Here is a 24,547-nt window from a genome sequence, read left to right as displayed (position 1 = left end):
ACTTTTAGTACGTAAAAAAACTTTCTTAGACAAGTTTAAATGACGTTAGTTTCAAACAAAAGAAATTAGACAGTTTCGCAAAAAAAAATTATTTTTCACTGTATGAAATGTCTTAGAAAAATTTTTTTGAAAAGACAATTTTTTTTCAATAATTTTCACTTTTAGTACGTAAAAAAACTTTCATAGACAATTTTTAATGACGTTAGTTTCAAACAAAAAGAATTAGACAGTTTCGCAAAAAAAAATTATTTTTCACTGTATGAAATGTCTTAGAAAAATCTTATTTCAATAATTTTCACTTTTAGTACGTAAAAAAACTTTCTTAGACAAGTTTTAATGACGTTAGTTTCATACAAAAAAAACTAGACAGTTTCGCAAAAAAAAATTATTTTTCACTGTATGAAATGTCTTAGAAAGTTTTTTTTGAAAAGACAATTTTTTTTCAATAATTTTCACTTTTAGTACGTAAAAAAACTTTCTTAGACACTTTTTAATGACGTTAGTTTCAAACAAAAATAATTAGACAGTTTCGCAAAAAAAAATTATTTTTCACTGTATGAAATGTCTTAGAAAAATTTTTTTGAAAAGACAATTTTTTTTCAATAATTTTCACTTTTAGTACGTAAAAAAACTTTCTTAGACAATTTTTAATGACGTTAGTTTCAAACAAAAAGAATTGGATAGTTTCGCAAAAAAAAAATATTTTTCACTGTATGAAATGTCTTAGAACAATTTTTTTGAAAAGACAATTTTTTTTCAATAATTTTTACTTTTAGTACGTAAAAAAACTTTCTTAGACAATTTTTAATGACGTTAGTTTCAAACAAAAGGAATTGGATAGTTGCGCAAAAAAAAATTATTTTTCACTGTATGAAATGTCTTAGAAAAATTTTTTTGAAAAGACAATTTTTTTTCAATAATTTTCACTTTTAGTACGTAAAAAAACTTTCTTAGACAATTTTTAATGACGTTAGTTTCAAACAAAAAGAATTGGATAGTTTCGCAAAAAAAAATATTTTTCACTGTATGAAATGTCTTAGAAAATATTTTGAAAATTTGTTTTAAAAAGAAAATTTTTTTCAATAATTTTCAATTTTAGTACGTAAAAAAACTTTCTTAGACAATTTTTAATGACGTAAGTTTCAAACAAAAAGAATTGGATAGTTTTGCAAAAAAAAAATTATTTTTTACTGTATGAAATGTCTTAGAAAAATTTTTTGAAAAGACAATATTTTTTCAATAAGTTTCACTTTTAGTACGTAAAAAAACTTTCTTAGACAATTTTTAATGACGTTAGTTTCAAACAAAAAGAATTAGACAGTTTCGCAAAAAAAAATTATTTTTCACTGTATGAAATGTCTTAGAACAATTTTTTTGAAAAGACAATTTTTTTTCAATAATTTTTACTTTTAGTACGTAAAAAAACTTTCTTAGACAATTTTTAATGACGTTAGTTTCAAACAAAAAGAATTAGACAGTTTCGCAAAAAAAATTATTTTTCACTGTATGAAATGTCTTAGAAAGTTTTTTTTGAAAAGACAATTTTTTTTCAATAATTTTCACTTTTAGTACGTAAAAAAACTTTCTTAGACACTTTTTAATGACGTTAGTTTCAAACAAAAAGAATTAGACAGTTTCGCAAAAAAAAATTATTTTTCACTGTATGAAATGTCTTAGAAAAATTTTTTTGAAAAGACAATTTTTTTTCAATAATTTTCACTTTCAGTTCGTAAAAAAACTTTCTTAGACAATTTTTAATGACGTTAGTTTCAAACAAAAGGAATTGGATAGTTTCGCAAAAAAAAATTATTTTTCACTGTATGAAATGTCTTAGAAAAATTTTTTTGAAAAGACAATTTTTTTTCAATAATTTTCACTTTTAGTACGTAAAAAAACTTTCTTAGACAATTTTTAATGACGTTAGTTTCAAACAAAAAGAATTGGATAGTTTCGCAAAAAAAAAATATTTTTCACCGTATGAAATGTCTTAGAAAATTTGTTTTAAAAAGAAAATTTTTTTCAATAATTTTCACTTTTAGTACGTAAAAAAACTTTCTTAGACAATTTTTAATGACAATAGTTTCAAACAAAAAGAATTGGATAGTTTTGCAAAAAAAAAATTATTTTTCACTGTATGAAATGTCTTAGAAAAATTTTTTGAAAAGACAATATTTTTTCAATAATTTTCACTTTTAGTACGTAAAAAATCTTTCTTAGACAATTTTTAATGACGTTAGTTTCAAACAAAAAGAATTAGACAGTTTCGCAAAAAAAAATTATTTTTCACTGTATGAAATGTCTTAGAACAATTTTTTTGAAAAGACAATTTTTTTTCAATAATTTTTCCTTTTAGTACGTAAAAAAACTTTCTTAGACAATTTTTAATGACGTTAGTTTCAAACAAAAAGAATTAGACAGTTTCGCAAAAAAAAATTATTTTTCACTGTATGAAAAGTCTTGGAAAAATTTTTTTGAAAAGACAATTTTTTTTCAATAATTTTTACTTTTAGTACGTAAAAAAACTTTCTTAGACAATTTTTAATGACGTTAGTTTCAAACAAAAAGAATTAGACAGTTTCGCAAAAAAAATTATTTTTCACTGTATGAAATGTCTTAGAAAAATTTTTGAAAATTTTTTTTGAAAAGACAATTTTTTTTCAATAATTTTCACTTTTAGTACGTAAAAAAGCTTTCTTAGTCAATTTTTAATGACGTTAGTTTCAAACAAAAAGAATTGGATAGTTTTGCAAAAAAAAATTATTTTTCACTGTATGAAATGTCTTAGAAAATTTTTTTTGAAAAGACAATTTTTTTTCAATAATTTTCACTTTCAGTCGTAAAAAAACTTTCTTAGACACTTTTTAATGACGTTAGTTTCAAACAAAAAGAATTAGACAGTTTCGCAAAAAAAATTTATTTTACACTGTATGAAATGTCTTAGAAAAATTTTTGAAAATACTTTTTTAAAGAAAATTTTTTTCAATAATTTTCACTTTTAGTACGTAAAATAACTTTCTTAGACACTTTTTATTGACGTTTGTGTCAAACAAGAAGAATTAGACAGTTTCGCAAAAAAAAATTATTTTTCACTGTATGAAATGTCTTAGAAAAATTTTTTTGAAAAAACAATTTTTTTTCAATAATTTTCACTTTTAGTACGTAAAAAAACTTTCTTAGACAATTTTTAATGAAAATAGTTTCAAACAAAAAGAATTAGACAGTTTTGCAAAAAAAAATTATTTTTCGCTGTATGAAATGTCTTAGAAAATTTTTTTTGAAAAGACAATTTTTTTTCAATAATTTTTACTTTTAGTACGTAAAAAAACTTTCTTAGACAATTTTTAATGACGTTAGTTTCAAACAAAAAGAATTAGACAGTTTCGCAAAAAAAATTATTTTTCACTGTATGAAATGTCTTAGAAAAATTTTTGAAAATTTTTTTTGAAAAGACAATTTTTTTTAATAATTTTCACTTTTAGTACGTAAAAAAACTTTCTTAGACAATTTTTATTGACGTTAGTTTCAAACAAAAAGAATTAGACAGTTTCGCAAAAAAAAATTATTTTTCACTGTATGAAATGTCTTAGAAAAATTTTTTTGAAAAAACAATTTTTTTTCAATAATTTTCACTTTTAGTACGTAAAAAAACTTTCTTAGACAATTTTCAATGAAGTTAGTTTCAAACAAAAAGAATTAGACAGTTTTGCAAAAAAAAATTATTTTTCGCTGTATGAAATGTCTTAGAAAAATTTTTTGAAAAGACAATTTTTTTTCAATAATTTTTAATTTTAGTTCGTAAAAAAACTTTCTTAGACAATTTTTAATGACGTTAGTTTCAAACAAAAAGAATTAGATAGTTTCGCAAAAAAAAATTATTTTTTACTGTATGAAATGTCTTAGAGAATTTTTTTTGAAAAGACAATTTTTTTTCAATAATTTTCACTTTTAGTACGTAAAAAAACTTTCTTAGACACTTTTTAATGACGTTAGTTTCAAACAAAAAGAATTAGACAGTTTCGCAAAAAAAAATTATTTTTCACTGTATGAAATGTCTTAGAAAAACTTTTTTTGAAAAGACAATTTTTTTTCAATAATTTTCACTTTTAGTACATAAAAAAACTTTCTTAGACAATTTTTAATGACGTTAGTTTCAAACAAAAAGAATTAGATAGTTTCGCAAAAAAAAATTATTTTTTACTGTATGAAAAGTCTTAGCGAATTTTTTTTGAAAAGACAATTTTTTTTCAATAATTTTCACTTTTAGTACGTAAAAAAACTTTCTTAGACACTTTTTAATGACGTTAGTTTCAAACAAAAAGAATTAGACAGTTTCGCAAAAAAAAATTATTTTTCACTGTATGAAATGTCTTAGAAAAATTTTTTTTGAAAAGACAATTTTTTTTCAATAATTTTCACTTTTAGTACGTAACAAAACTTTCTTAGACAATTTTTAATGACGTTAGTTTCAAACAAAAGGAATTGGATAGTTTCGCAAAAAAAAATTATTTTTCACTGTATGAAATGTCTTAGAAAAATTTTTTTTCAATAATTTTCACTTTTAGTACGTAAAAAAACTTTCTTAGACAAGTTTTATTGACGTTAGTTTCAAACAAAAAGAATTAGACAGTTTCGCAAAAAAAAATTATTTTTCACTGTATGAAGTGTCTTAGAAAAATTTATTTGAAAAGACAATTTTTTTTCAATAATTTTCACTTTTAGTACGTAAAAAAACTTTCTTAGACAATTTTTAATGACGTTAGTTTCAAACAAAAAGAATTAGATAGTTTCGCAAAAAAAAATTATTTTTTACTGTATGAAATAACTTAGAAAATTTTTTTTGAAAAGACAATTTTTTTTCAATAATTTTGACTTTTAGTACGTAAAAAAACTTTCTTAGACACTTTTTAATGACGTTAGTTTCAAACAAAAAGAATTAGACAGTTTCGCAAAAAAAAATTATTTTTCGCCAAAAAAAATTATTTTTCACTGTATGAAATGCCTTAGAAAAGTTTTTGAAAATTCTTTTTGAAAAAACAATTTTTTTTCAATAATTTTCACTTTTAGTACGTAAAAAAACTTTCTTAGACAAGTTTTAATGACGTTAGTTTCAAACAAAAAGAATTAGACAGTTTCGCAAAAAAAAATTATTTTTCACTGTATGAAGTGTCTTAGAAAAATTTATTTGAAAAGACAATTTTTTTTCAATAATTTTGACTTTTAGTACGTAAAAAAACTTTCTTAGACAAGTTTTAATGACGTTAGTTTCAAACAAAAAGAATTAGATAGTTTCGCAAAAAAAAATTATTTTTTACTGTATGAAATGTCTTAGAAAATTTTTTTTGAAAAGACAAGTTTTTTTCAATAATTTTGACTTTTAGTACGTAAAAAAACTTTCTTAGACACTTTTTAATGACGTTAGTTTCAAACAAAAAGAATTAGACAGTTTCGCAAAAAAAAATTATTTTTCACTGTATGAAATGTCTTAGAAAAATTTTTTTGAAAAGACAATTTTTTTTCAATAATTTTCACTTTTAGTACGTAAAAAAACTTTCTTAGACAATTTTTAATGACGTTAGTTTCAAGCAAAAGAATTGGATAGTTTCGCAAAAAAAAAATATTTTTCACTGTATGAAATGTCTTAGAAAATATTTTGAAAATTTGTTTTAAAAAGAAAATTTTTTTCAATAATTTTCACTTTTAGTACGTAAAAAAACTTTCTTAGACAATTTTTAATGACGTAAGTTTCAAACAAAAAGAATTGGATAGTTTTGCAAAAAAAAAATTATTTTTCACTGTATGAAATGTCTTAGAAAAATTTTTTGAAAAGACAATTTTTTTTCAATAATTTTCACTTTTAGTACGTAAAAAAACTTTCTTAGACAATTTTTAATGACGTTAGTTTCAAACAAAAAGAATTAGACAGTTTCGCAAAAAAAAATTATTTTTCACTGTATGAGATGTCTTAGAAAAATTTTTTTTCAATAATTTTCACTTTTAGTACGTAAAAAAACTTTCTTAGACAAGTTTAAATGACGTTAGTTTCAAACAAAAGAAATTAGACAGTTTCGCAAAAAAAAATTATTTTTCACTGTATGAAATGTCTTAGAAAAATTTTTTTGAAAAGACAATTTTTTTTCAATAATTTTCACTTTTAGTACGTAAAAAAACTTTCATAGACAATTTTTAATGACGTTAGTTTCAAACAAAAAGAATTAGACAGTTTCGCAAAAAAAAATTATTTTTCACTGTATGAAATGTCTTAGAAAAATCTTATTTCAATAATTTTCACTTTTAGTACGTAAAAAAACTTTCTTAGACAAGTTTTAATGACGTTAGTTTCATACAAAAAAAACTAGACAGTTTCGCAAAAAAAAATTATTTTTCACTGTATGAAATGTCTTAGAAAAATTTTTTTGAAAAGACAATTTTTTTTCAATAATTTTTACTTTTAGTACGTAAAAAAACTTTCTTAGACAATTTTTAATGACGTTAGTTTCAAACAAAAAGAATTAGACAGTTTCGCAAAAAAAAATTATTTTTCACTGTATGAAATGTCTTAGAAAGTTTTTTTTGAAAAGACAATTTTTTTTCAATAATTTTCACTTTTAGTACGTAAAAAAACTTTCTTAGACACTTTTTAATGACGTTAGTTTCAAACAAAAAGAATTAGACAGTTTCGCAAAAAAAAATTATTTTTCACTGTATGAAATGTCTTAGAAAAATTTTTTTGAAAAGACAATTTTTTTTCAATAATTTTCACTTTTAGTACGTAAAAAAACTTTCTTAGACAATTTTTAATGACGTTAGTTTCAAACAAAAAGAATTGGATAGTTTCGCAAAAAAAAAATATTTTTCACTGTATGAAATGTCTTAGAACAATTTTTTTGAAAAGACAATTTTTTTTCAATAATTTTTACTTTTAGTACGTAAAAAAACTTTCTTAGACAATTTTTAATGACGTTAGTTTCAAACAAAAGGAATTGGATAGTTTCGCAAAAAAAAATTATTTTTCACTGTATGAAATGTCTTAGAAAAATTTTTTTGAAAAGACAATTTTTTTTCAATAATTTTCACTTTTAGTACGTAAAAAAACTTTCTTAGACAATTTTTAATGACGTTAGTTTCAAACAAAAAGAATTGGATAGTTTCGCAAAAAAAAATATTTTTCACTGTATGAAATGTCTTAGAAAATATTTTGAAAATTTGTTTTAAAAAGAAAATTTTTTTCAATAATTTTCAATTTTAGTACGTAAAAAAACTTTCTTAGACAATTTTTAATGACGTAAGTTTCAAACAAAAAGAATTGGATAGTTTTGCAAAAAAAAAATTATTTTTTACTGTATGAAATGTCTTAGAAAAATTTTTTGAAAAGACAATATTTTTTCAATAAGTTTCACTTTTAGTACGTAAAAAAACTTTCTTAGACAATTTTTAATGACGTTAGTTTCAAACAAAAAGAATTAGACAGTTTCGCAAAAAAAAATTATTTTTCACTGTATGAAATGTCTTAGAACAATTTTTTTGAAAAGACAATTTTTTTTCAATAATTTTTACTTTTAGTACGTAAAAAAACTTTCTTAGACAATTTTTAATGACGTTAGTTTCAAACAAAAAGAATTAGACAGTTTCGCAAAAAAAATTATTTTTCACTGTATGAAATGTCTTAGAAAGTTTTTTTTGAAAAGACAATTTTTTTTCAATAATTTTCACTTTTAGTACGTAAAAAAACTTTCTTAGACACTTTTTAATGACGTTAGTTTCAAACAAAAAGAATTAGACAGTTTCGCAAAAAAAAATTATTTTTCACTGTATGAAATGTCTTAGAAAAATTTTTTTGAAAAGACAATTTTTTTTCAATAATTTTCACTTTCAGTTCGTAAAAAAACTTTCTTAGACAATTTTTAATGACGTTAGTTTCAAACAAAAGGAATTGGATAGTTTCGCAAAAAAAAATTATTTTTCACTGTATGAAATGTCTTAGAAAAATTTTTTTGAAAAGACAATTTTTTTTCAATAATTTTCACTTTTAGTACGTAAAAAAACTTTCTTAGACAATTTTTAATGACGTTAGTTTCAAACAAAAAGAATTGGATAGTTTCGCAAAAAAAAAATATTTTTCACCGTATGAAATGTCTTAGAAAATTTGTTTTAAAAAGAAAATTTTTTTCAATAATTTTCACTTTTAGTACGTAAAAAAACTTTCTTAGACAATTTTTAATGACAATAGTTTCAAACAAAAAGAATTGGATAGTTTTGCAAAAAAAAAATTATTTTTCACTGTATGAAATGTCTTAGAAAAATTTTTTGAAAAGACAATATTTTTTCAATAATTTTCACTTTTAGTACGTAAAAAATCTTTCTTAGACAATTTTTAATGACGTTAGTTTCAAACAAAAAGAATTAGACAGTTTCGCAAAAAAAAATTATTTTTCACTGTATGAAATGTCTTAGAACAATTTTTTTGAAAAGACAATTTTTTTTCAATAATTTTTCCTTTTAGTACGTAAAAAAACTTTCTTAGACAATTTTTAATGACGTTAGTTTCAAACAAAAAGAATTAGACAGTTTCGCAAAAAAAAATTATTTTTCACTGTATGAAAAGTCTTGGAAAAATTTTTTTGAAAAGACAATTTTTTTTCAATAATTTTTACTTTTAGTACGTAAAAAAACTTTCTTAGACAATTTTTAATGACGTTAGTTTCAAACAAAAAGAATTAGACAGTTTCGCAAAAAAAATTATTTTTCACTGTATGAAATGTCTTAGAAAAATTTTTGAAAATTTTTTTTGAAAAGACAATTTTTTTTCAATAATTTTCACTTTTAGTACGTAAAAAAGCTTTCTTAGTCAATTTTTAATGACGTTAGTTTCAAACAAAAAGAATTGGATAGTTTTGCAAAAAAAAATTATTTTTCACTGTATGAAATGTCTTAGAAAATTTTTTTTGAAAAGACAATTTTTTTTCAATAATTTTCACTTTCAGTCGTAAAAAAACTTTCTTAGACACTTTTTAATGACGTTAGTTTCAAACAAAAAGAATTAGACAGTTTCGCAAAAAAAATTTATTTTACACTGTATGAAATGTCTTAGAAAAATTTTTGAAAATACTTTTTTAAAGAAAATTTTTTTCAATAATTTTCACTTTTAGTACGTAAAATAACTTTCTTAGACACTTTTTATTGACGTTTGTGTCAAACAAGAAGAATTAGACAGTTTCGCAAAAAAAAATTATTTTTCACTGTATGAAATGTCTTAGAAAAATTTTTTTGAAAAAACAATTTTTTTTCAATAATTTTCACTTTTAGTACGTAAAAAAACTTTCTTAGACAATTTTTAATGAAAATAGTTTCAAACAAAAAGAATTAGACAGTTTTGCAAAAAAAAATTATTTTTCGCTGTATGAAATGTCTTAGAAAAATTTTTTGAAAAGACAATTTTTTTTCAATAATTTTTAATTTTAGTTCGTAAAAAAACTTTCTTAGACAATTTTTAATGACGTTAGTTTCAAACAAAAAGAATTAGATAGTTTCGCAAAAAAAAATTATTTTTTACTGTATGAAATGTCTTAGAGAATTTTTTTTGAAAAGACAATTTTTTTTCAATAATTTTCACTTTTAGTACGTAAAAAAACTTTCTTAGACACTTTTTAATGACGTTAGTTTCAAACAAAAAGAATTAGACAGTTTCGCAAAAAAAAATTATTTTTCACTGTATGAAATGTCTTAGAAAAACTTTTTTTGAAAAGACAATTTTTTTTCAATAATTTTCACTTTTAGTACATAAAAAAACTTTCTTAGACAATTTTTAATGACGTTAGTTTCAAACAAAAAGAATTAGATAGTTTCGCAAAAAAAAATTATTTTTTACTGTATGAAAAGTCTTAGCGAATTTTTTTTGAAAAGACAATTTTTTTTCAATAATTTTCACTTTTAGTACGTAAAAAAACTTTCTTAGACACTTTTTAATGACGTTAGTTTCAAACAAAAAGAATTAGACAGTTTCGCAAAAAAAAATTATTTTTCACTGTATGAAATGTCTTAGAAAAATTTTTTTTGAAAAGACAATTTTTTTTCAATAATTTTCACTTTTAGTACGTAACAAAACTTTCTTAGACAATTTTTAATGACGTTAGTTTCAAACAAAAGGAATTGGATAGTTTCGCAAAAAAAAATTATTTTTCACTGTATGAAATGTCTTAGAAAAATTTTTTTTCAATAATTTTCACTTTTAGTACGTAAAAAAACTTTCTTAGACAAGTTTTATTGACGTTAGTTTCAAACAAAAAGAATTAGACAGTTTCGCAAAAAAAAATTATTTTTCACTGTATGAAGTGTCTTAGAAAAATTTATTTGAAAAGACAATTTTTTTTCAATAATTTTCACTTTTAGTACGTAAAAAAACTTTCTTAGACAATTTTTAATGACGTTAGTTTCAAACAAAAAGAATTAGATAGTTTCGCAAAAAAAAATTATTTTTTACTGTATGAAATAACTTAGAAAATTTTTTTTGAAAAGACAATTTTTTTTCAATAATTTTGACTTTTAGTACGTAAAAAAACTTTCTTAGACACTTTTTAATGACGTTAGTTTCAAACAAAAAGAATTAGACAGTTTCGCAAAAAAAAATTATTTTTCGCCAAAAAAAATTATTTTTCACTGTATGAAATGCCTTAGAAAAGTTTTTGAAAATTCTTTTTGAAAAAACAATTTTTTTTCAATAATTTTCACTTTTAGTACGTAAAAAAACTTTCTTAGACAATTTTTAATGACGTTAGTTTTAAACAAAAAGAATTAGACAGTTTCGCAAAAAAAAATTATTTTTTATTGTATGAAATGTCTTAGAAAAATTTTTTTGAAAAGACAATTTTTTTTCAATAATTTTCACTTTTAGTACGTAAAAAAACTTTCTTAGACAAGTTTTAATGACGTTAGTTTCAAACAAAAAAAATTAGACAGTTTCGCAAAAAAAAATTATTTTTCACTGTATGAAATGTCTTAGAAAAATTTTTTTTGAAAAGACAATTTTTTTTCAATAATTTTCATTTTTAGTACGTAAAAAAACTTTCTTAGACAATTTTTAATGACGTTAGTTTCAAACAAAAAGAATTGGATAGTTTCGCAAAAAAAAATTATTTTTCACTGTATGAAATGTCTTAGAAAAATTTTTTTGAAAAGACAATTTTTTTTCAATAATTTTTACTTTTAGTACGTAAAAAAACTTTCTTAGACAATTTTTAATGACGTTAGTTTCAAACAAAAAGAATTAGATAGTTTGGCAAAAAAAAATTATTTTTCACTGTATGAAATGTCTTAGAAAAATTTTTTTGAAAAGACAATTTTTTTTCAATAATTTTCACTTTTAGTACGTAAAAAAACTTTCTTAGACAATTTTTAATGACGTTAGTTTTAAACAAAAAGAATTAGACAGTTTCGCAAAAAAAAATTATTTTTTACTGTATGAAATGTCTTAGAAAAATTTTTTTGAAAAGACAATTTTTTTTCAATAATTTTCACTTTTAGTACGTAAAAAAACTTTCTTAGACAATTTTTAATGACCTTAGTTTCAAACAAAAAGAAGTGGATAGTTTCGCAAAAAAAAAATATTTTTCACAGTATGGAATGTCTTAGAAAGTTTTTTTTGAAAAGACAATTTTTTTTCAATAATTTTCACTTTTAGTACGTAAAAAAACTTTCTTAGACAAGTTTTAATGACGTTAGTTTCAAACAAAAGGAATTGGATAGTTTCGCAAAAAAAAATTATTTTTCACTGTATGAAATGTCTTAGAAAAATCTTTTTTCAATAATTTTCACTTTTAGTACGTAAAAAAACTTTCTTAGACAAGTTTTAATGACGTTAGTTTCAAACAAAAAAAATTAGACAGTTTCGCAAAAAAAAATTATTTTTCACTGTATGAAATGTCTTAGAAAAATTTTTTTGAAAAGACAATTTTTTTTCAATAATTTTTACTTTTAGTACGTAAAAAAACTTTCTTAGACAATTTTTAATGACGTTAGTTTCAAACAAAAAGAATTAGACAGTTTCGCAAAAAAAAATTATTTTTCACTGTATGAAATGTCTTAGAAAGTTTTTTTTGAAAAGACAATTTTTTTTCAATAATTTTCACTTTTAGTACGTAAAAAAACTTTCTTAGACACTTTTTAATGACGTTAGTTTCAAACAAAAAGAATTAGACAGTTTCGCAAAAAAAAATTATTTTTCACTGTATGAAATGTCTTAGAAAAATTTTTTTGAAAAGACAATTTTTTTTCAATAATTTTCACTTTTAGTACGTAAAAAAACTTTCTTAGACAATTTTTAATGACAATAGTTTCAAACAAAAAGAATTGGATAGTTTCGCAAAAAAAAAATATTTTTCACTGTATGAAATGTCTTAGAACAATTTTTTTGAAAAGACAATTTTTTTTCAATAATTTTTACTTTTAGTACGTAAAAAAACTTTCTTAGACAATTTTTAATGACGTTAGTTTCAAACAAAAGGAATTGGATAGTTTCGCAAAAAAAAATTATTTTTCACTGTATGAAATGTCTTAGAAAAATTTTTTTGAAAAGACAATTTTTTTTCAATAATTTTCACTTTTAGTACGTAAAAAAACTTTCTTAGACAATTTTTAATGACGTTAGTTTCAAACAAAAAGAATTGGATAGTTTCGCAAAAAAAAATATTTTTCACTGTATGAAATGTCTTAGAAAATATTTTGAAAAGTTGTTTTAAAAAGAAAATTTTTTTCAATAATTTTCACTTTTAGTACGTAAAAAAACTTTCTTAGACAATTTTTAATGACGTAAGTTTCAAACAAAAAGAATTGGATAGTTTTGCAAAAAAAAAATTATTTTTCACTGTATGAAATGTCTTAGAAAAATTTTTTGAAAAGACAATATTTTTTCAATAATTTTCACTTTTAGTACGTAAAAAAACTTTCTTAGACAATTTTTAATGACGTTAGTTTCAAACAAAAAGAATTGGATAGTTTCGCAAAAAAAAATTATTTTTCACTGTATGAAATGTCTTAGAAAAATTTTTTTGAAAAGACAATTTTTTTTCAATAATTTTTACTTTTAGTACGTAAAAAAACTTTCTTAGACAATTTTTAATGACGTTAGTTTCAAACAAAAAGAATTAGATAGTTTGGCAAAAAAAAATTATTTTTCACTGTATGAAATGTCTTAGAAAAATTTTTTTGAAAAGACAATTTTTTTTCAATAATTTTCACTTTTAGTACGTAAAAAAACTTTCTTAGACAATTTTTAATGACGTTAGTTTTAAACAAAAAGAATTAGACAGTTTCGCAAAAAAAAATTATTTTTTACTGTATGAAATGTCTTAGAAAAATTTTTTTGAAAAGACAATTTTTTTTCAATAATTTTCACTTTTAGTACGTAAAAAAACTTTCTTAGACAATTTTTAATGACCTTAGTTTCAAACAAAAAGAAGTGGATAGTTTCGCAAAAAAAAAATATTTTTCACAGTATGGAATGTCTTAGAAAGTTTTTTTTGAAAAGACAATTTTTTTCAATAATTTTCACTTTTAGTACGTAAAAAAACTTTCTTAGACACTTTTTAATGACGTTAGTTTCAAACAAAAAGAATTAGACAGATCCGCAAAAAAAAATTATTTTTCACTGTATGAAATGTCTTAGAAAAATTTTTTTGAAAAGACAATTTGTTTTCAATAATTTTCACTTTTAGTACGTAAAAAAACTTTCTTAGACAAGCTTTAATGACTTTAGTTTCAAACAAAAAGAATTAGGCAGTTTCGCAAAAAAAAATTATTTTTTACTGTATGAAATGTCTTAGAAAAATTTTTTTTGAAAAGACAATTTGTTTTCAATAATTTTCACTTTTAGTACGTAAAAAAACTTTCTTAGACAAGTTTTAATGACGTTAGTTTCAAACAAAAGGAATTGGATAGTTTCGCAAAAAAAAATTATTTTTCACTGTATGAAATGTCTTAGAAAAATCTTTTTTCAATAATTTTCACTTTTAGTACGTAAAAAAACTTTCTTAGACAAGTTTTAATGACGTTAGTTTCAAACAAAAAAAATTAGACAGTTTCGCAAAAAAAAATTATTTTTCACTGTATGAAATGTCTTAGAAAAATTTTTTTGAAAAGACAATTTTTTTTCAATAATTTTTACTTTTAGTACGTAAAAAAACTTTCTTAGACAATTTTTAATGACGTTAGTTTCAAACAAAAAGAATTAGACAGTTTCGCAAAAAAAAATTATTTTTCACTGTATGAAATGTCTTAGAAAGTTTTTTTTGAAAAGACAATTTTTTTTCAATAATTTTCACTTTTAGTACGTAAAAAAACTTTCTTAGACACTTTTTAATGACGTTAGTTTCAAACAAAAAGAATTAGACAGTTTCGCAAAAAAAAATTATTTTTCACTGTATGAAATGTCTTAGAAAAATTTTTTTGAAAAGACAATTTTTTTTCAATAATTTTCACTTTTAGTACGTAAAAAAACTTTCTTAGACAATTTTTAATGACAATAGTTTCAAACAAAAAGAATTGGATAGTTTCGCAAAAAAAAAATATTTTTCACTGTATGAAATGTCTTAGAACAATTTTTTTGAAAAGACAATTTTTTTTCAATAATTTTTACTTTTAGTACGTAAAAAAACTTTCTTAGACAATTTTTAATGACGTTAGTTTCAAACAAAAGGAATTGGATAGTTTCGCAAAAAAAAATTATTTTTCACTGTATGAAATGTCTTAGAAAAATTTTTTTGAAAAGACAATTTTTTTTCAATAATTTTCACTTTTAGTACGTAAAAAAACTTTCTTAGACAATTTTTAATGACGTTAGTTTCAAACAAAAAGAATTGGATAGTTTCGCAAAAAAAAATATTTTTCACTGTATGAAATGTCTTAGAAAATATTTTGAAAAGTTGTTTTAAAAAGAAAATTTTTTTCAATAATTTTCACTTTTAGTACGTAAAAAAACTTTCTTAGACAATTTTTAATGACGTAAGTTTCAAACAAAAAGAATTGGATAGTTTCGCAAAAAAAAATTATTTTTCACTGTATGAAATGTCTTAGAAAAATTTTTTTGAAAAGACAATTTTTTTTCAATAATTTTCACTTTTAGTACGTAAAAAAACTTTCTTAGACAATTTTTAATGACGTTAGTTTCAAACAAAAAGAATTGGATAGTTTCGCAAAAAAAAATATTTTTCACTGTATGAAATGTCTTAGAAAATATTTTGAAAAGTTGTTTTAAAAAGAAAATTTTTTTCAATAATTTTCACTTTTAGTACGTAAAAAAACTTTCTTAGACAATTTTTAATGACGTAAGTTTCAAACAAAAAGAATTGGATAGTTTTGCAAAAAAAAAATTATTTTTCACTGTATGAAATGTCTTAGAAAAATTTTTTGAAAAGACAATATTTTTTCAATAATTTTCACTTTTAGTACGTAAAAAAACTTTCTTAGACAATTTTTAATGACGTTAGTTTCAAACAAAAAGAATTAGACAGTTTCGCAAAAAAAAATTATTTTTCACTGTATGAAATGTCTTAGAACAATTTTTTTGAAAAGACAATTTTTTTTCAATAATTTTTACTTTTAGTACGTAAAAAAACTTTCTTAGACAATTTTTAATGACGTTAGTTTCAAACAAAAAGAATTAGACAGTTTCGCAAAAAAAATTATTTTTCACTGTATGAAATGTCTTAGAAAGTTTTTTTTGAAAAGACAATTTTTTTTCAATAATTTTCACTTTTAGTACGTAAAAAAACTTTCTTAGACACTTTTTAATGACGTTAGTTTCAAACAAAAAGAATTAGACAGATCCGCAAAAAAAAATTATTTTTCACTGTATGAAATGTCTTAGAAAAATTTTTTTGAAAAGACAATTTTTTTTCAATAATTTTCACTTTCAGTTCGTAAAAAAACTTTCTTAGACAATTTTTAATGACGTTAGTTTCAAACAAAAGGAATTGGATAGTTTCGCAAAAAAAAATTATTTTTCACTGTATGAAATGTCTTAGAAAAATTTTTTTGAAAAGACAACTTTTTTTCAATAATTTTCACTTTTAGTACGTAAAAAAACTTTCTTAGACAATTTTTAATGACGTTAGTTTCAAACAAAAAGAATTGGATAGTTTCGCAAAAAAAAAATATTTTTCACTGTATGAAATGTCTTGGAAAAAATTTTGAAAATTTGTTTTAAAAAGAAAATTTTTTTCAATAATTTTCACTTTTAGTACGTAAAAAAACTTTCTTAGACAATTTTTAATGACGTAAGTTTCAAACAAAAAGAATTGGATAGTTTTGCAAAAAAAAAATTATTTTTCACTGTATGAAATGTCTTAGAAAAATTTTTTGAAAAGACAATATTTTTTCAATAATTTTCACTTTTAGTACGTAAAAAAACTTTCTTAGACAATTTTTAATGACGTTAGTTTCAAACAAAAAGAATTAGACAGTTTCGCAAAAAAAAATTATTTTTCACTGTATGAAATGTCTTAGAAAAATTTTTTTTGAAAAGACAATTTTTTTTCAATAATTTTCACTTTTAGTACGTAAAAAAACTTTCTTAGACAAGTTTTAATGACGTTAGTTTCAAACAAAAGGAATTGGATAGTTTCGCAAAAAAAAATTATTTTTCACTGTATGAAATGTCTTAGAAAAATCTTTTTTCAATAATTTTCACTTTTAGTACGTAAAAAAACTTTCTTAGACAAGTTTTAATGACGTTAGTTTCAAACAAAAAAAATTAGACAGTTTCGCAAAAAAAAATTATTTTTCACTGTATGAAATGTCTTAGAAAAATTTTTTTTGAAAAGACAATTTTTTTTCAATAATTTTCATTTTTAGTACGTAAAAAAACTTTCTTAGACAATTTTTAATGACGTTAGTTTCAAACAAAAAGAATTGGATAGTTTCGCAAAAAAAAATTATTTTTCACTGTATGAAATGTCTTAGAAAAATTTTTTTGAAAAGACAATTTTTTTTCAATAATTTTTACTTTTAGTACGTAAAAAAACTTTTTTAGACAATTTTTAATGACGTTAGTTTCAAACAAAAAGAATTAGATAGTTTGGCAAAAAAAAATTATTTTTCACTGTATGAAATGTCTTAGAAAAATTTTTTTGAAAAGACAATTTTTTTTCAATAATTTTCACTTTTAGTACGTAAAAAAACTTTCTTAGACAATTTTTAATGACGTTAGTTTTAAACAAAAAGAATTAGACAGTTTCGCAAAAAAAAATTATTTTTTACTGTATGAAATGTCTTAGAAAAATTTTTTTGAAAAGACAATTTTTTTTCAATAATTTTCACTTTTAGTACGTAAAAAAACTTTCTTAGACACTTTTCAATGACGTTAGTTTCAAACAAAAAGAATTAGACAGATCCGCAAAAAAAAATTATTTTTTACTGTATGAAATGTCTTAGAAAAATTTTTTTGAAAAGACAATTTGTTTTCAATAATTTTCACTTTTAGTACGTAAAAAAACTTTCTTAGACAAGCTTTAATGACTTTAGTTTCAAACAAAAAGAATTAGGCAGTTTCGCAAAAAAAAATTATTTTTTACTGTATGAAATGTCTTAGAAAAATTTTTTTTGAAAAGACAATTTTTTTTCAATAATTTTCACTTTTAGTACGTAAAAAAACTTTCTTAGACAAGTTTTAATGACGTTAGTTTCAAACAAAAGGAATTGGATAGTTTCGCAAAAAAAAATTATTTTTCACTGTATGAAATGTCTTAGAAAAATCTTTTTTCAATAATTTTCACTTTTAGTACGTAAAAAAACTTTCTTAGACAAGTTTTAATGACGTTAGTTTCAAACAAAAAAAATTAGACAGTTTCGCAAAAAAAAATTATTTTTCACTGTATGAAATGTCTTAGAAAAATTTTTTTGAAAAGACAATTTTTTTTCAATAATTTTTACTTTTAGTACGTAAAAAAACTTTCTTAGACAATTTTTAATGACGTTAGTTTCAAACAAAAAGAATTAGACAGTTTCGCAAAAAAAAATTATTTTTCACTGTATGAAATGTCTTAGAAAGTTTTTTTTGAAAAGACAATTTTTTTTCAATAATTTTCACTTTTAGTACGTAAAAAAACTTTCTTAGACACTTTTTAATGACGTTAGTTTCAAACAAAAAGAATTAGACAGTTTCGCAAAAAAAAATTATTTTTCACTGTATGAAATGTCTTAGAAAAATTTTTTTGAAAAGACAATTTTTTTTCAATAATTTTCACTTTTAGTACGTAAAAAAACTTTCTTAGACAATTTTTAATGACAATAGTTTCAAACAAAAAGAATTGGATAGTTTCGCAAAAAAAAAATATTTTTCACTGTATGAAATGTCTTAGAACAATTTTTTTGAAAAGACAATTTTTTTTCAATAATTTTTACTTTTAGTACGTAAAAAAACTTTCTTAGACAATTTTTAATGACGTTAGTTTCAAACAAAAGGAATTGGATAGTTTCGCAAAAAAAAATTATTTTTCACTGTATGAAATGTCTTAGAAAAATTTTTTTGAAAAGACAATTTTTTTTCAATAATTTTCACTTTTAGTACGTAAAAAAACTTTCTTAGACAATTTTTAATGACGTTAGTTTCAAACAAAAAGAATTGGATAGTTTCGCAAAAAAAAATATTTTTCACTGTATGAAATGTCTTGGAAAATATTTTGAAAAGTTGTTTTAAAAAGAAAATTTTTTTCAATAATTTTCACTTTTAGTACGTAAAAAAACTTTCTTAGACAATTTTTAATGACGTAAGTTTCAAACAAAAAGAATTGGATAGTTTTGCAAAAAAAAAATTATTTTTCACTGTATGAAATGTCTTAGAAAAATTTTTTGAAAAGACAATATTTTTTCAATAATTTTCACTTTTAGTACGTAAAAAAACTTTCTTAGACAATTTTTAATGACGTTAGTTTCAAACAAAAAGAATTAGACAGTTTCGCAAAAAAAAATTATTTTTCACTGTATGAAATGTCTTAGAACAATTTTTTTGAAAAGACAATTTTTTTTCAATAATTTTTACTTTTAGTACGTAAAAAAACTTTCTTAGACAATTTTTAATGACGTTAGTTTCAAACAAAAAGAATTAGACAGTTTCGCAAAAAAAATTATTTTTCACTGTATGAAATGTCTTAGAAAGTTTTTTTTGAAAAGACAACTTTTTTTCAATAATTTTCACTTTTAGTACGTAAAAAAACTTTCTTAGACACTTTTTAATGACGTTAGTTTCAAACAAAAAGAATTAGACAGATCCGCAAAAAAAAATTATTTTTCACTGTATGAAATGTCTTAGAAAAATTTTTTTGAAAAGACAATTTTTTTTCAATAATTTTCACTTTCAGTTCGTAAAAAAACTTTCTTAGACAATTTTTAATGACGTTAGTTTCAAACAAAAGGAATTGGATAGTTTCGCAAAAAAAAATTATTTTTCACTGTATGAAATGTCTTAGAAAAATTTTTTTGAAAAGACAATTTTTTTTCAATAATTTTCACTTTTAGTACGTAAAAAAACTTTCTTAGACAATTTTTAATGACGTTAGTTTCAAACAAAAAGAATTGGATAGTTTCGCAAAAAAAAAATATTTTTCACTGTATGAAATGTCTTGGAAAAAATTTTGAAAATTTGTTTTAAAAAGAAAATTTTTTTCAATAATTTTCACTTTTAGTACGTAAAAAAACTTTCTTAGACAATTTTTAATGACGTAAGTTTCAAACAAAAAGAATTGGATAGTTTTGCAAAAAAAAAATTATTTTTCACTGTATGAAATGTCTTAGAAAAATTTTTTGAAAAGACAATATTTTTTCAATAATTTTCACTTTTAGTACGTAAAAAAACTTTCTTAGACAATTTTTAATGACGTTAGTTTCAAACAAAAAGAATTAGACAGTTTCGCAAAAAAAAATTATTTTTCACTGTATGAAATGTCTTAGAAAAATTTTTTTTGAAAAGACAATTTTTTTTCAATAATTTTCACTTTTAGTACGTAAAAAAACTTTCTTAGACAAGTTTTAATGACGTTAGTTTCAAACAAAAGGAATTGGATAGTTTCGCAAAAAAAAATTATTTTTCACTGTATGAAATGTCTTAGAAAAATTTTTTTGAAAAGACAATTTTTTTTCAATAATTTTTACTTTTAGTACGTAAAAAAACTTTTTTAGACAATTTTTAATGACGTTAGTTTTAAACAAAAAGAATTAGATAGTTTGGCAAAAAAAAATTATTTTTCACTGTATGAAATGTCTTAGAAAAATTTTTTTGAAAAGACAATTTTTTTTCAATAATTTTCACTTTTAGTACGTAAAAAAACTTTCTTAGACAATTTTTAATGACGTTAGTTTTAAACAAAAAGAATTAGACAGTTTCGCAAAAAAAAATTATTTTTTACTGTATGAAATGTCTTAGAAAAATTTTTTTGAAAAGACAATTTGTTTTCAATAATTTTCACTTTTAGTACGTAAAAAAACTTTCTTAGACAATTTTTAATGACGTTAGTTTCAAACAAAAAGAATTAGACAGTTTCGCAAAAAAAAATTATTTTTCACTGTATGAAATGTCTTAGAACAATTTTTTTGAAAAGACAATTTTTTTTCAATAATTTTTACTTTTAGTACGTAAAAAAACTTTCTTAGACAATTTTTAATGACGTTAGTTTCAAACAAAAAGAATTAGACAGTTTCGCAAAAAAAATTATTTTTCACTGTATGAAATGTCTTAGAAAGTTTTTTTTGAAAAGACAATTTTTTTTCAATAATTTTCACTTTTAGTACGTAAAAAAACTTTCTTAGACACTTTTTAATGACGTTAGTTTCAAACAAAAAGAATTAGACAGATCCGCAAAAAAAAATTATTTTTCACTGTATGAAATGTCTTAGAAAAATTTTTTTGAAAAGACAATTTTTTTTCAATAATTTTCACTTTCAGTTCGTAAAAAAACTTTCTTAGACAATTTTTAATGACGTTAGTTTCAAACAAAAGGAATTGGATAGTTTCGCAAAAAAAAATTATTTTTCACTGTATGAAATGTCTTAGAAAAATTTTTTTGAAAAGACAATTTTTTTTCAATAATTTTCACTTTTAGTACGTAAAAAAACTTTCTTAGACAATTTTTAATGACGTTAGTTTCAAACAAAAAGAATTGGATAGTTTCGCAAAAAAAAAATATTTTTCACTGTATGAAATGTCTTGGAAAAAATTTTGAAAATTTGTTTTAAAAAGAAAATTTTTTTCAATAATTTTCACTTTTAGTACGTAAAAAAACTTTCTTAGACAATTTTTAATGACGTAAGTTTCAAACAAAAAGAATTGGATAGTTTTGCAAAAAAAAAATTATTTTTCACTGTATGAAATGTCTTAGAAAAATTTTTTGAAAAGACAATATTTTTTCAATAATTTTCACTTTTAGTACGTAAAAAAACTTTCTTAGACAATTTTTAATGACGTTAGTTTCAAACAAAAAGAATTAGACAGTTTCGCAAAAAAAAATTATTTTTCACTGTATGAAATGTCTTAGAAAAATTTTTTTTGAAAAGACAATTTTTTTTCAATAATTTTCACTTTTAGTACGTAAAAAAACTTTCTTAGACAAGTTTTAATGACGTTAGTTTCAAACAAAAGGAATTGGATAGTTTCGCAAAAAAAAATTATTTTTCACTGTATGAAATGTCTTAGAAAAATCTTTTTTCAATAATTTTCACTTTTAGTACGTAAAAAAACTTTCTTAGACAATTTTTAATGACGTTAGTTTCAAACAAAAAAAATTAGACAGTTTCGCAAAAAAAAATTATTTTTCACTGTATGAAATGTCTTAGAAAAATTTTTTTTGAAAAGACAATTTTTTTTCAATAATTTTCATTTTTAGTACGTAAAAAAACTTTCTTAGACAATTTTTAATGACGTTAGTTTCAAACAAAAAGAATTGGATAGTTTCGCAAAAAAAAATTATTTTTCACTGTATGAAATGTCTTAGAAAAATTTTTTTGAAAAGACAATTTTTTTTCAATAATTTTTACTTTTAGTACGTAAAAAAACTTTTTTAGACAATTTTTAATGACGTTAGTTTTAAACAAAAAGAATTAGATAGTTTGGCAAAAAAAAATTATTTTTCACTGTATGAAATGTCTTAGAAAAATTTTTTTGAAAAGACAATTTTTTTTCAATAATTTTCACTTTTAGTACGTAAAAAAACTTTCTTAGACAATTTTTAATGACGTTAGTTTTAAACAAAAAGAATTAGACAGTTTCGCAAAAAAAAATTATTTTTTACTGTATGAAATGTCTTAGAAAAATTTTTTTGAAAAGACAATTTTTTTTCAATAATTTTCACTTTTAGTACGTAAAAAAACTTTCTTAGACACTTTTTAATGACGTTAGTTTCAAACAAAAAGAATTAGACAGATCCGCAAAAAAAAATTATTTTTTACTGTATGAAATGTCTTAGAAAAATTTTTTTGAAAAGACAATTTGTTTTCAATAATTTTCACTTTTAGTACGTAAAAAAACTTTCTTAGACAAGCTTTAATGACTTTAGTTTCAAACAAAAAGAATTAGGCAGTTTCGCAAAAAAAAATTATTTTTCACTGTATGAAATGTCTTAGAAAAATTTTTTTTGAAAAGACAATTTTTTTTCAATAATTTTCACTTTTAGTACGTAAAAAAACTTTCTTAGACAAGTTTTAATGACGTTAGTTTCAAACAAAAGGAATTGGATAGTTTCGCAAAAAAAAATTATTTTTCACTGTATGAAATGTCTTAGAAAAGTCTTTTTTCAATAATTTTCACTTTTAGTACGTAAAATAACTTTCTTAGACAAGTTTTAATGACGTTAGTTTCAAACAAAAAAAATTAGACAGTTTCGCAAAAAAAAATTATTTTTCACTGTATGAAATGTCTTAGAAAAATTTTTTTGAAAAGACAATTTTTTTTCAATAATTTTTACTTTTAGTACGTAAAAAAACTTTCTTAGACAATTTTTAATGACGTTAGTTTCAAACAAAAAGAATTAGACAGTTTCGCAAAAAAAAATTATTTTTCACTGTATGAAATGTCTTAGAAAGTTTTTTTTGAAAAGACAATTTTTTTTCAATAATTTTCACTTTTAGTACGTAAAAAAACTTTCTTAGACACTTTTTAATGACGTTAGTTTCAAACAAAAAGAATTAGACAGTTTCGCAAAAAAAAATTATTTTTCACTGTATGAAATGTCTTAGAAAAATTTTTTTGAAAAGACAATTTTTTTTCAATAATTTTCACTTTTAGTACGTAAAAAAACTTTCTTAGACAATTTTTAATGACAATAGTTTCAAACAAAAAGAATTGGATAGTTTCGCAAAAAAAAAATATTTTTCACTGTATGAAATGTCTTAGAAAAATTTTTTTGAAAAGACAATTTTTTTTCAATAATTTTTACTTTTAGTACGTAAAAAAACTTTCTTAGACAATTTTTAATGACGTTAGTTTCAAACAAAAGGAATTGGATAGTTTCGCAAAAAAAAAATTATTTTTCACTGTATGAAATGTCTTAGAAAAATTTTTTTGAAAAGACAATTTTTTTTCAATAATTTTCACTTTTAGTACGTAAAAAAACTTTCTTAGACAATTTTTAATGACGTTAGTTTCAAACAAAAAGAATTGGATAGTTTCGCAAAAAAAAATATTTTTCACTGTATGAAATGTCTTAGAAAATATTTTGAAAATTTGTTTTAAAAAGAAAATTGTTTTCAATAATTTTCACTTTTAGTACGTAAAAAAACTTTCTTAGACAATTTTTAATGACGTAAGTTTCAAACAAAAAGAATTGGATAGTTTTGCAAAAAAAAAATTATTTTTCACTGTATGAAATGTCTTAGAAAAATTTTTTGAAAAGACAATATTTTTTCAATAATTTTCACTTTTAGTACGTAAAAAAACTTTCTTAGACAATTTTTAATGACGTTAGTTTCAAACAAAAAGAATTAGACAGTTTCGCAAAAAAAAATTATTTTTCACTGTATGAAATGTCTTAGAACAATTTTTTTGAAAAGACAATTTTTTTTCAATAATTTTTACTTTTAGTACGTAAAAAAACTTTCTTAGACAATTTTTAATGACGTTAGTTTCAAACAAAAAGAATTAGACAGTTTCGCAAAAAAAATTATTTTTCACTGTATGAAATGTCTTAGAAAGTTTTTTTTGAAAAGACAATTTTTTTTCAATAATTTTCACTTTTAGTACGTAAAAAAACTTTCTTAGACACTTTTTAATGACGTTAGTTTCAAACAAAAAGAATTAGACAGTTTCGCAAAAAAAAATTATTTTTCACTGTATGAAATGTCTTAGAAAAATTTTTTTGAAAAGACAATTTTTTTTCAATAATTTTCACTTTCAGTTCGTAAAAAAACTTTCTTAGACAATTTTTAATGACGTTAGTTTCAAACAAAAGGAATTGGATAGTTTCGCAAAAAAAAATTATTTTTCACTGTATGAAATGTCTTAGAAAAATTTTTTTGAAAAGACAATTTTTCTTCAATAATTTTCACTTTTAGTACGTAAAAAAACTTTCTTAGA

The sequence above is a fragment of the Aplidium turbinatum genome, chromosome 1 (genome assembly GCF_918807975.1).
Source record: "Aplidium turbinatum chromosome 1, kaAplTurb1.1, whole genome shotgun sequence".
Taxonomy (NCBI): domain Eukaryota; kingdom Metazoa; phylum Chordata; class Ascidiacea; order Aplousobranchia; family Polyclinidae; genus Aplidium; species Aplidium turbinatum.
The sequence above is the reverse complement of the archived record's forward strand: the minus strand, read 5'-3'. Positions refer to the sequence as shown.